This window comes from Rattus rattus, chromosome 8, assembly GCF_011064425.1.
Source record: "Rattus rattus isolate New Zealand chromosome 8, Rrattus_CSIRO_v1, whole genome shotgun sequence".
Lineage (NCBI taxonomy): Eukaryota > Metazoa > Chordata > Mammalia > Rodentia > Muridae > Rattus > Rattus rattus.
The window spans coordinates 77,124,634-77,137,631 of NC_046161.1; the positions used below are offsets into that span (position 1 = coordinate 77,124,634).

Here is a 12,998-nt window from a genome sequence, read left to right on the forward strand (position 1 = left end):
GGTTTGTAGTTTAGTCTTCAAAATAAACAACAAAATTAATTAAGGTCCTTGAAATAACTGTCCTTTCCTCATTATTCCCATAAATAACCAATGCGGTTAAATAATATGTCCAAAGTCACGATAAAGCATGAGACTAAAACTCAAACGTCTTTACTGTTTAGCCAGAGTGCTTTAAAACAAAGCACTCCATACTTTTTCAAGGCTCCCTAAGGTTTCCTTACAAAAGCAGTTAGATTTGGAGAGTAGTGATTTTTCTTCATCAACTGATATACTCAAATACTTTAAACATGTCTCACAAAATGTTTTTAAGGAAAACAAACAAACCAACCTTCCCATGAGTGAAAACAGAAGGCACTTAGGGATCCTGACCTCTAGGCCTAAGGCTGATCTTCGCTTTATATACTGACTCCAACACAAAATGTCCCATCTCACTAAATTACTACTGTACTTTCTTTACATAACTTAATAACTCTGAGTTTTGTTCTTAACAGATTAATTTCCCCAAAGAAGACTGCCAGCTATATTAGAGTATAATTAGCACAAGAGTTTCTAACTTGAACTTATTCAGAACATTTCTTAAAAATGGTGTGCATACTTTATACACATACACTCACATACATGTCCACACGCACATCAATAATATGCTTTTTAACTTAGATCAGAGTCTAGAAATTATCCTTTATATTTATGAAACATAACTATTTCAGATACATTGTAAAGAATCTCAGCCACTGTTTTACATGCAATTTTTGGCTCACACTACATTTCTGGGAGTCCTGTTGAAAAAAATAACAAAAACACATGCATCACAGGTTTTAAAGTAATACTATTTTGAGGTAAAATAATCATATGCGTGTGTGCCCTATGACTATAGACTTACAGACTTGCATATAATAAATCACGGCTGTCAGCCCACAAACACTATTCAATAGTCTAACATCTGAAAAGCCTGAGAGCTGTGAATTCACTTAGTGAGTTTAAGCGAGTTTAGACAATAGTTCAGTTACAGGAAATGCAAGCTTCCATGACAGTTTACCCTCTGACATGCTTTCCTCTCACACAGAAGTAACCTGGTAATTTCTGACAGCTCAGACTCTCCTCCCTGTACTGTAAGGAAGCAACTAGTGACATGCGACCCAAATGATGACATCTGTTAACAAATGGACTTCAATTCCTTCTACCCAAAACTTGTAAAATACTTGAAATTCGATTTTTAAAAATATTGAACACTGTTAAGGTATTAAGACACTCTTGTTAGAGACAACTAATATAATAATATTATTATTTCACAATGACAAGCCCTGGCTCATAATCAAAATTTTGAGAATAACATTAAAAAAATCACAGTTGATAATGTATAAAATGTATTACTGCCTTAAAAACAGGGTTTACTCAAGCTTCAAGATAGCTAGAATTAAATTTGAGTCAACTAGAAAAAAAAAAAAAAAGAATCCCTCGAAACAGTGAAGTCTTCAACTAAGCCATTCTAGAAGCACAAGAAACTCTCTTTCACTATGTTTAACGACACTTAACAAGCAGCTAACTGCTCAGCACCCTCTCCTGTAGACGTGCTGTCAACTAACAAACAAACTAACCAACCAACCATAGCAAGATAAAGAGAGAGAGAGCTACCAAGTAATCGAGTTGGTGATTCAAAGCTTGTAGTTATGAGAGTTAAAAAATATATAATTGAAATACAACTGAGAAAGCCAAATCTGAAAAAACTCGGACTATATCAAAAAAAGTAGGTCATTTTTACAACAGAAAAGATACCCTAGGACTCAAAATATCTTTTTTTCTTTTATTATACCATTGCTATAACATCTATCTATCCTCCTATATCTTAACTATTTCACTGAAAAACAGAATGTGTATTTCATTCACAAGCAAATGTGAGCCTTTTAAACAAAAGGAATATAAGTGAATTTTGGTTAAATAAGGTATAAATGGCTGTTCAATGTAATTTAGTTTCATGGGGAAGATAAATGGCAGTTATTCACATTCTAAAAATGAGCTAGTTAGTTACATTTTTTGAGTAAAAAGGAAATGTCTCAAATTATAGAAAATTTTTAAATTTTATTAAAGTAGAACAATTTTTCAAATGAGCCTGGTTGAATAGATGTAAGAGGATACAAAGCAACTAACTATTCCTTTCTATGAGATTATTTATAGCTTTAATTCTTAAATTAAATGTAAATATAACTGTGGTTTAAATGTATATTTATTTTCCTGGTTAAGGTGATAGGAAAGAGTTCTACACCATACCAAGTAATACTAAATCATTTTCCCTTGGGAATTCTTTCTTATCCTCCAAAGCAAGAGACTATCCTTCTAGGCAGACTGGTGAATTTCCAAAGTTCAAGTCCCAAGATCACCACCTTCTCTACTCAAATCTACAATATTTCATTCAAAATAATCACAAATGTTATCTGATACTGACCTACCAAGGTCTTACATAAACTTGTGTCATATGATGGTTAATACTGTCAACATGACACTTAGGAAGCAGGCCTCTGGGGTATTTCTAAAAGGGATTTACTATATTAAAACTAACCTCTGAGAATGTCTGAGAGATTATCTTGATTAATGTGGGAAAACTCATTTTGGTTGTGGGTGGGACCATTCCCTGAGCAGGGATCCTGGTCTCTATAAAATGAAGAGGGCAAGTTGTACACTGCGTGCATGAATGAATTGACTGTTATCTACTTTAGACTGCAAATGCGATGTAACTAGCTATTTCAAATTCTTGATGCCATGACTTCCCTTCTAATGAGGTACTGTAACCTGGAATTGTAAGCCAAGTCTACTCTTTCCCCTTTCGTTACATCAACAGGAAGTACCTGAGATGTTCACTACCTGACTGACTTCCTTTGTCATCTCCAGCTGCTAACCCAGCCCAGCCTTCCGCGCGTCAGATGTGCTCCTCATTTAGGATTTGCATTAGCTGTATCTTCTGCCTGCCCTGCGGGGTGCTTCTGTTGCATTTTTAACCTTTCCAACAATGTCTGTCACCTTTTCAATAAAACCATGTCCCATTTGCCCATAGAAAACTGCACCAGTTAACTCTTGATACCCTTTAGATAATCATGTATTTGGTTATTTTTACATCTTCATAAAAGCACCTATTTGTATGTACCATATTTATTTCATGCTTCCTCCCATAACATGCATAACTCCACAGGTAATATATTTTGTTTTGTATTTAATACTGTTTTGTAGTTTAAGTAATCTCAAATATTGCTTTGTATTTTAACTACTCTGCTAAATTGACTTCATTTGCAGATAAGAGCACGATTAAATACATTCAATCAATTTTTCTGGCAATAAATCAGTAATAAACTAAAAAATTTGGAAATTATGTTTAGCCATTTGAAATATCAATCACTTTAAAATATGTATAAAGGGGGAGAAAATGGTGAAAATCAAGGTCATTTGTAAAGTAAATCATCCAGAAGTCTTTCAATCAAAATCTGTATGCACAACACTATAAACTACTATAGAAGAAAAGCTCATGGCATTGCAAATATTACCTGTAAGATATAAAATACAAGTATGTGTATGTAAGCTATCAAACTTTAGAGTTCAAAACCACTAATTTCTGTACCAGAATGACAAAATTCCCCAAACAAATCTCTTCTCCTAGTTATTTTTCAAGAATTTACTCATCTCTCTAACTACAATACTGGTGCATAGCTAATTTAAAAAATAACAATGTAATTGCAAAGTATAATGCAAGCCCCCACGGAAAGCCATTTCATCAATTGTCCAAGTGTTCTTCACAAACAGTACTTTAACAGCTATGCTATATTTGTGTTCAAACCTAGCAATGGAGATGTTAAGCATGATACTGTTTTTCCTCCTGCTTACAGATTCTTTTCTCATGTAAAATATTCTCATTACAGACCCCCCTCCCTCTATTCCTTCCAGTTTTCCCCACCTCTCCATCCCATCCTGATCCATTCCCTTTCTGCTCATTAGGGAAAAAAAATTAGTAACATAATATATATATATATATATATATATATATATATATATATACACACACACACATATATATATATATGTATATTTATGACATTGAAGTTGGACCAGATGGACACGACAAATCACAGAAGGAAAAGAGCCCAAGAAAAGGTACAAGAATCAGAAACACACTTATTTGTACATTCAGGGGGTCCCATAAAAACAGTAAACTGGAAATCATACAGAATATATATCCTGAGGAACTGGTGTAGGCCTGGCCTATATGGACCATGTGCTACTTCAGCCTCTGTGAGTTCTTGTGAGCTTAAGCAAGTTTTTTCAGTCATGGTGTGAGAACTAATTTTCATTTTTCACAACGTACTTGACTTTTAAGTAATGTATATTTTACACAATTACTAATACCAATTTTTCCTGTCTCACTTTTTCCTAGTTTAATAGTCCTACTACTGGGAAAACAGTAAAATAAAATATATCTAATTGTTTAAAACTTTTGATTTACATTCCATGGTTAGGCCTTTAATACACTTACAACTTTAATATGCATTATAAAGTGAATTTCTAGGAGTAACACTCGTAGGTTCACATATTTAAATGCTTAGTAACCAGGTACTAGAAAGAACTCTTTGAAAGGAGTAAAGGATTAGGAGGTGTGCCCTTGTTGGAGAAAGTGTCACTGGGGGTGGGCTTTGAGATATCAAAATCCCATACCAGACCCAGTCTCTCTCTGCCTGAAGTTTAAGAGGTAACTCTCAACTCCTTCTCCAGCACCTGCACAGCGCCACCATGCTCCGCACCATGATAATGAACCAACCGCTCAAACTGTGAGCACACCTCCAACCTAATGCTTTCTCTTGTTAAGACTTGTCTTAGTCATGGTGTCTCAACAGTAACATAACAGTGACGAAGTCTGGCTGGTACTAGGAGTAAGGTATTGCTATAACAGGCCTGACCATGCTGGGGTTCGGAGAACTAGAAAAACAGTTGAATACTTTAAGTGGAGCTTAATGTGCCATCTTTATAGGAGCATAGGAGACGGTAAGAGGGCTATTTGAAGTGTGGAGACCCAGCTCAGGAAGTTGCAGAGGGGAAGAATATTAAAAAGTGGCCTAGAGACCATTCTTGTGATATGGCTGCCTTCTGCCCTTGTCCTAAATATCTTCCTGAAGATAAATTGAAGAGTTTAGGATTAATGGTGTTGTCAGAAGAAATTTCAAGACAGCCTACTATAAACAGTGCCACGTGGTTATTAGTGGTCACGCTTATGCAGATCTGTATAAAAAGAAGCTATGTAAGCAAGGAAAAATACAAAATGCACAATTTGAGGAGAAAAAAGAGCATCTGTAAGGTAATAGAGTTAAGTCCTGTGCTCAAGGAGATAAAAAGCTTAGAGTCTGATGCTAAATGGAATGAAGGAAGTGGAATAAAAGTCAGTGCAAGACCCCTCCAGCCAAGCTTCCAACTAACTTGTGAAAAGGAATTACAGGAAAGCTTAAGCAGTGAAGGAAGCCATCGATAACAGAAAGTTGATGCAAATATAAATGAAAGAGGAGGTCAAGTTCTAGCCTCAGCAAGAACTTACATCTTCAGGCATGGCCATGTGGTTCTGGTTTTAAGAGTCAAAGATGACAGAGGTTGTAGAACGCCTCCCTATGTCTAAGGAAAGTCGCTGAAGTCAGGGAGTGTCCCTGGATGGAAGTCCCCAGAGGCCATTAAATGAAGCTATGAAGGTAAAGCCTGGATGTGGAGATGCCAGAGTTGTAGGATATCTGCTGAAGAAAGCTGTAGACCAGGTGCAGAACCAGCCCAAGAGAGAAGTATGTTTAAGTTAACAAAGCTGAAAGGAGTTAGAAACCTAAATATCTCAAATATGAAGATGGACAATTTGGAGTTTGCCCTGTTGGCTTTTAGCCTTGTTTGGTCCAGTATTTCTTCACCACACTCCTCTTCCTCTCTTTTGGAATGGTAATGTATATTCTATGCCATTTAGAATTTGATTTTATACAGGGTTATAATTACGAGATTGCCCAAGTCTCAGAAGAGACTCTAGACTTTAAAAAATGTTGAGACTGTGAAAGACTATGAGGATTTTGAAGTTGGACTTTGCATTATGACATAACCATAAATGTATGGACACAAGGGAATAGAATGTTGTGCCCCATTCCCATAGGTTCATTTGAATTCTTAGTCATTAGATAACAAAATTCTTTGTAAGGATTAAAGGGACTGGTGGGTGTGGCCTTGGAGGATATATGTCACTAGTGGTTGGCTTTGATGCATTAAAAGCCCATGCTAGGCAGTCAGTCTCTGTCTCTGTCTGTCTATCTGTCACTGTAGATCAGGACATGTTTTAACTGCTTTTCCAGCAACATGACTGCCCACACACACACACACACACACACACACACACACACACACACACACGCCATGTTAACTGCCATATAATAATAATAAACTAAACTTGTGAAACAGTAAGCCAGTCCCCAATTAAATGCTTTTTCTTGTTACAAGAGTTGTCCTGGTTACAACGTCTCTTCACAGCAACACAAAAAGGTGACTCAAACAGCTTATAAAGACTTTATCTTTCATTTTACTCATGCTCCTCTTTTCTATTAAACTGTGATTAACAATTGTGGTAGGCTAATCTATGCCATTACTAAGCATTACTGAGTTTTATAATTAATGGTATTTTAATATTTCTGGGTATTATAAGTCTACTTAAAAATATTCCTGATTATTTGAAACTAACTTTGAAAAAATTATAAAGTAAAAACATTTGCTGCAAGTCTAAATCTAGACTTGTTTGCTGATAAAATGACATCTTCATTATCAAGTTTCTATAGCTGGGCCAAATTTTCAAGGCTGATGATTTTAGATGAACTTCAGCAAAGTTACCCCAATTTCTTTCATAATACAGGTATTAGTTGTACCAAGTTTATTTACAGGAGGGGGAAAAAAAAAATCACACACGCTTACGCACATGCACAAGCATACAAGTACAGCTGCCACAGAAGAGCACTGACCATGGCAAAAATCAGCAATTAAGTACCAAAGCAGAAATACTGTTTGGCTCTACAATGTTTAGGGTTTTTCTGTATTTGTAAAGTACTCAGTAAGTAAAACGAGCAAGCATTCAAGTAAACCTGTAATAAATTACCCAAGTTCCAAGATCAAAATTAACCATAATTTTTAAAAGATCTTTAAGATGAATATAACATTTGGTATAATATCTATTCTAGTGTAGAAAAGCAGTTTCTCCCTTAATATCAGCACTGGAGAGCCCCAGAACCACAAATTTATCAAAGCAAAGCCTGTCTGTCAGCCCAATGAACACAAGAAATATAGCTGCAGATTCCAAACCCAGGGAAACAATTTCTGTGAGAAAACAGTTGTGGAGAAAATGAAGAACAGAAGTATTTAACTCAGAAGGTACCCAGGACAGCTTGAGCACTAACCCCTTCTGACACAAAGAAAGAACTCAGGTTAGCAGCACTGGGTACTTTAGCAGAAAGTTGCTTTAAGTAATTTAATGTTTATTAAATTAACTTTATTATCCTAACTTTTTAATTTAACTCCACAACTCTTGTTTAAAACCCACTCACATACTTAAAAATTTTTCTTCGTATCCTGAGTCAAATGGTAATGTCATTAAGATTAGGAATAATAACCACCAAAATGTTTCCTAAACTAAAGCACAAGAAAATAAACTTTGAGTAATCTGTAACTTAAGTTTCATTTTAATCTCCACAATGTAAAGAAAGGCTTTCTAAATATAAGACTCAGAATTAATATCTGTACATTAAAGACTTTGGAAATCTACGAAGCCAAATTTTAATGACAACAAATTGATAAAAACTTAAATGAGCAAAAGAAAACAAATTATCAAGTATATCTTCAATTTTAGTGGAATAACTCTTTATTCATGACCAAACATTCTGAAAACAATTTCTCTATGATTTTAAGTTTTAAAAAATGCTTGTCTTTATAGGATGACAGTAATTTCAGCATTTCTATCATACAAACATACTATATGGTATAAAGTATTTAATAAACATAAAATGTTACTTATTTCAAAGGACCACAAAAGGGTTCCTTGTAGCACAAGTATACACACAAACAAAATGTATTTTTAAAAAGTAAAATATTAGCAGATGAAGTTCAAAAATGCTGAAAAATGTCAACACAGCATATCTGTACTAATGGATCATAATGGCTAATATGTTCTGAGTGCTTTCCAACAGTCTAGACACTATGCAATGCTCTTGGTCTACTTTTTGTCATCTTTGTCATACGAGACTAGATGCCTTATCCGTAAGAAAACAGAGTAAATTTTAATGATCCCAACAGAATGGATTATAGAGTAATATGACATTAGTACTATCAATGAGTGTAACACTAGGAAACAAGCCTAAAAGGAAATATCCAAAACTATTATAACCAATTACATTGATTCTATTTTTAGCTTGAATTCAAAGCTTAGTAGAAAATAAGATTTTAGATTCAAGAAAGTCACATATTGTTGAGCACAGTGGAACAGACCTGTAATCCCAGTGTTGAGGAGACTAAGGCAGAAGTATAAGGCTGGTGTAGGGCCCCGTAAGGAGATCATGTCTCAAAAACACAATCAAGAAGAAAAGAATTTTACCCATTACAGAGTCTGATTTGTAAGCCAGAAGATAAACGAACAGGCCTTCAATTTTCATCTAAGTTTTATTTATAAAAACTCACTGGGGACCTGGCTCGGTAAATAAAGTGTTTGCTAAGCATGCATAAGAACCTGAGTTTAGACCACAGCACCCAAATGAGACAGACGTGACAGCCTTAGTGCTGAAAAGGCAGAGACAGCAATATCTAGGAGACTTGCTGTCCAGTCAGCCTAGCAAAGTCAATGAGCTCTAAAGTTCAATGAGATCTTAACTCAAAAAATGAGGTGAATAGCAACAGAGTATGACACGTGGCTCTATATGTGTATGCATGTGTTTGTAGCTGCACGCACACACACTCGCGCAGATCACCCCACACACTTCACTGAGCTTTTAGAGTTTAAAAAAAAAGTATCAAAGATAGTTCTATTTTATTAAGAAGATTTAAAAGGAAACATTAAATCACTATACACATACAAATTATTCTGCGGTTACTGTTAATAAAGACATTAAGGCCAGATAGCATTTGGAAAACATTTCAACAGAATTTAGTTCATTTCTACAGTACCACCTAGAGCAGAACAAGATAAATCACATAATGAACAACAGCTCCAACTTCAGAATTAGAAGGACAAACCCTTAATAATGATGCAGAGAGGTAATGAGGAATAGAAGATGGAAACCAACCAGGAAAGCTTTTCTCCTTACTTTACTTATGTGAGTAAAAGGATTAGTATACTCAAAAGCTACAAGGAAATCCTCCCACGTGAAGTGTTGGTGTTCGGTTGTTTTACTTAAGGATAATAGATTTAGTAAATACTGTAAGCAATGAATATTATCTAAAACGGAGAAGCAAAGCAGTTGAAATTTCAGACAGGAAGAAATGATACTCCCAAGAATTACACAAGAGACAGTGACTGTCATTAAAATGGTATTTATTTTCCTTTTTCTCTCCTAGGAATCAATCTGCTACTTCAACTAGAAGAATACCTTTAAATTTTAAGTATTGGTAAAAAGCTTAGTTACTTTAATAAAAATTCTTTAAATGTTTTAATTTTTGGTTGGTGCTACATATCACACCTAGGACCTCACGTGCCTACCCTTAAAATTTTAGGTAGCTTTTTTTCTATGTCAAACATCTCAGTCATTTAAGCCAACTAATATTTATAGAGCATGTATGGTACGAGTGTAGTCAACTGGATGTTAACAGAGAAAAAAAGAAGATATGGTACTTACCCTTACGGAGACTGAGTCTAGCAAGGAAGAAAGACAGGAAATAAGGACTTAGAACAATGGTAAATGTTATCAAATAAAGGAAAATTTGGAACACATAGCAAAGGTTCCAAGCATATGGGGGAGTAAGTTTAAGTAAATTCTCTGAAAATCTAAAAAACTGGAAAATAGCCAAAAAATGTTGACAGGAGGAGAATATATTCCCAGGTTGAGGGAACAGCGTGTACAATAGCCTGGGTCCATAAAACAGCATTAAAAAGATAGAATGAGGAGATGGGTCAGAGGGTTTTGGTATTTGCTGTGAAGCCAAATACTCTGACATCAATCCCCAGGACCCACATGGTGGAGAAAACCAACTCCCACAACTTGTTCTCGAACCTCCATACAAATATGTAGCAAGCACACACATGCAAAATACAAACATAGTAAACACAATAAAAAAACTTAACAAGTCAGTTCCAGAGCTTGTGGACAAGGTGGTACAGGTTTGTAATTAACTCTGCAAAGTCAGTCTGAAATACAGTGACACCCTATCTCAATAAAAGAGAAAGAAAAAATGAAAAACTCCAAACACAGTAAGTCTAGTTATGATTGACACACAAAATACAAAGGAACAAGTGTCAAGAGAGAAAAATTAAGATGCGACAGATGCATTTTAACAGAATTCCAGTTAAATTGAGGTCTTTATGGAGAAATGGATGAAATAATGTAAAATTCGCTTTAAGAAAATTTACTGAAACTTTCTCACTTGGCTGCAGTGATGATGAAACTGGAAATGATCTAACTAAAAACAAAGCTACTTAAGTGAAACAAGCCCAGCTACTCTAAGAATAAAACTTGAGGTTAGGGATACAGCGTGGTTGGTGGAGTTCTTTCTTGGGCTTTATCCACCACACTGAGTTCGACCCCTAGCACAGGACACAGCTGATGTAAAGTGTGCACCTACAGTCTCAGCTCTCAGGAGGTAAAGGGGAGCAGAATCACAAGTTCAAAGTCATCCTTAGCTACAAGCCTAATGTACAGAGATTCCTGTAATTTTCTTTAAAAGACTGAGTACCTAATTTCAAATTCAAGTACTTAACTTAAAAGAATATACTATGCTCCATTATTTCCACAGTTCCTATACTAAGACAAAGTGATCCAAGGATTACTAACTCAAATAATAAATAGACATAGCCGGTACATTGATGCATAAATAATTTCACAGAAATAAAAGACTAATATATAATAGTGATATGAATTGAATGCAGAAGCTGCAAATCAAAACCAGAGAATGAACTGAATTTTGTTACCACTCATCTACAATCTGGTTTCTTCGTTGATTAAGAGGTCTCCTACAGAGCCACTATGGAATCCAAGTGAAACCACTTGTTCCTCAAACTCAAAGCTATTTTATACTAACATTTATTTATATTGGCTATCCCTAAGCAATCAAAGCATTATATGTTATAACAGTTATTTTGTGGACGATTATTTTATTTCATTGAGTCATTTTTGAGGAGCTAAACAAATCACTATTATCTATATAAAATCTACTCAGCCTTACTATGAACTTCCTAATTTCCAAAATATTTCCTAGGAAATGTTCAAATATTAAATTCACAGGATCCTTAAAGAAACTGAAAAAGTCAAAGTCCTTATGAAAGGATGACAATCTTTGTTCTTTATAAAGATGAAAACCAACATCAAACTCAGCAATCACTGTGGGAAAGCAGGTGAGGAGGACTGAGGAGAACCTGAGTGCATTGTAATAAACAGTCACTTGCCAGCTACATCAGGGACAGGAGAACCTGTCATCACAGCTGTAACTTACAAGTAAATCTGACCAATTAGTTACTTAAGGAATGAAAACACAACTCTAAACGCCCTGAACTCCCTATGAAAATAGTTATTTTTTTTTTTTTTTAAAAATCTACCCCTTTGTCACCTGGAACTTGAAATACAAGTGTAAACAATAGAACTTTTCTATAATGCAAAAAAACCATCCTGGGAGTCTGAAAAGCTACCTTTCTATTTTATAAAGAAAAGAAAAAAGAATAACCTGATGGGACAATGACCCTTTTCACTTACACAGTTCCCAATAAAAATATATTTATAGAAAAATTAAGAAACAAGCAGCAAGGGGTTGGGGATTTAGCTCAGTGGTAAAGCACTTGCCTAGCAAGCGCAAGGCCCTGGGTTCGGTCCCCAGTTCCGAAAAAAAGAAAAAAGAAAAAAGAAAAAAAAAGAAACAAGCGGCAATACAAAAAGAAAATAATTAAGTGCGAAATGACTTAACACAAACTGTAAAGTATTATACTAAAACTATGACAAGAAAAAACACAAGAAGTGACTGTGAAAGGAAAGCAGCTTACTAAGAAAGCAGGCTGGCATGACCATACTTCTGTGAGGAGAACTAAGTGCAAAGTACAGAGGGACAGAGTGTGAGCTGAAGAGAAGAGAGGAGCAATGAACAAAGAAAGCTGAAGGAAAAATTGATGAATAGAAAGAAGCAGTATATATAATAAAAATGGAATTCTTTTTAATGTTAGATTGATTTTAAAATTGTGTTGAATCTCACCAGGAAGATAAATAAAATATGATCAACTATGATTATGGTCATACAAATATCAGAATATTATCATAGAAAGAAAAAATGTAAACAGACAAGAGTGTAACAGATTACATCAAAAAAGTCCTGTATTTGTTTAACTGAAGTTCTACATCTACACAGGAAAATTAATGAGGCAGACATTATTTTTAAATAATGAGCACTTTTCACCTCCAATAAAAGACATCAATAGTGCACATGAGGGAAGAAGCTAGGGCTAACACAAGACGATCTCTAATCCAGGCGCTGACGTACTGGTACAAGAAATAAGTCTCTAACATGTAAGAATTTACCTTTGCACTGCTCTGCGAAGAGCAAAAGTAAAGTCATACAAATTAATATTATATTATAGTGTTAGACAATATACTGGATGGAAGAAAGGCAAGTGACAAGATCAAGAAGTTCAGACATGAGGATACTCTATTAATTCAAAGACAAAATGTAGTACTAAGAGATATTAGGCTGTGTCTATAAAGCAACTCGAGAGGAAAACTTATTTGCAAGTTTGGGAAATTTTAGCAAAATTAAAACATTAATAAGATAATATCTTC

General features: G+C 34.9%; 1 protein-coding gene across 1 annotated transcript in view; it reads right to left on the reverse strand.

Moving 5' to 3' along the window:
• Phip (pleckstrin homology domain interacting protein) overlaps positions 1–12,998 on the reverse strand; it is a 117,057-nt gene that overhangs the window by 86,947 nt on the left and 17,112 nt on the right.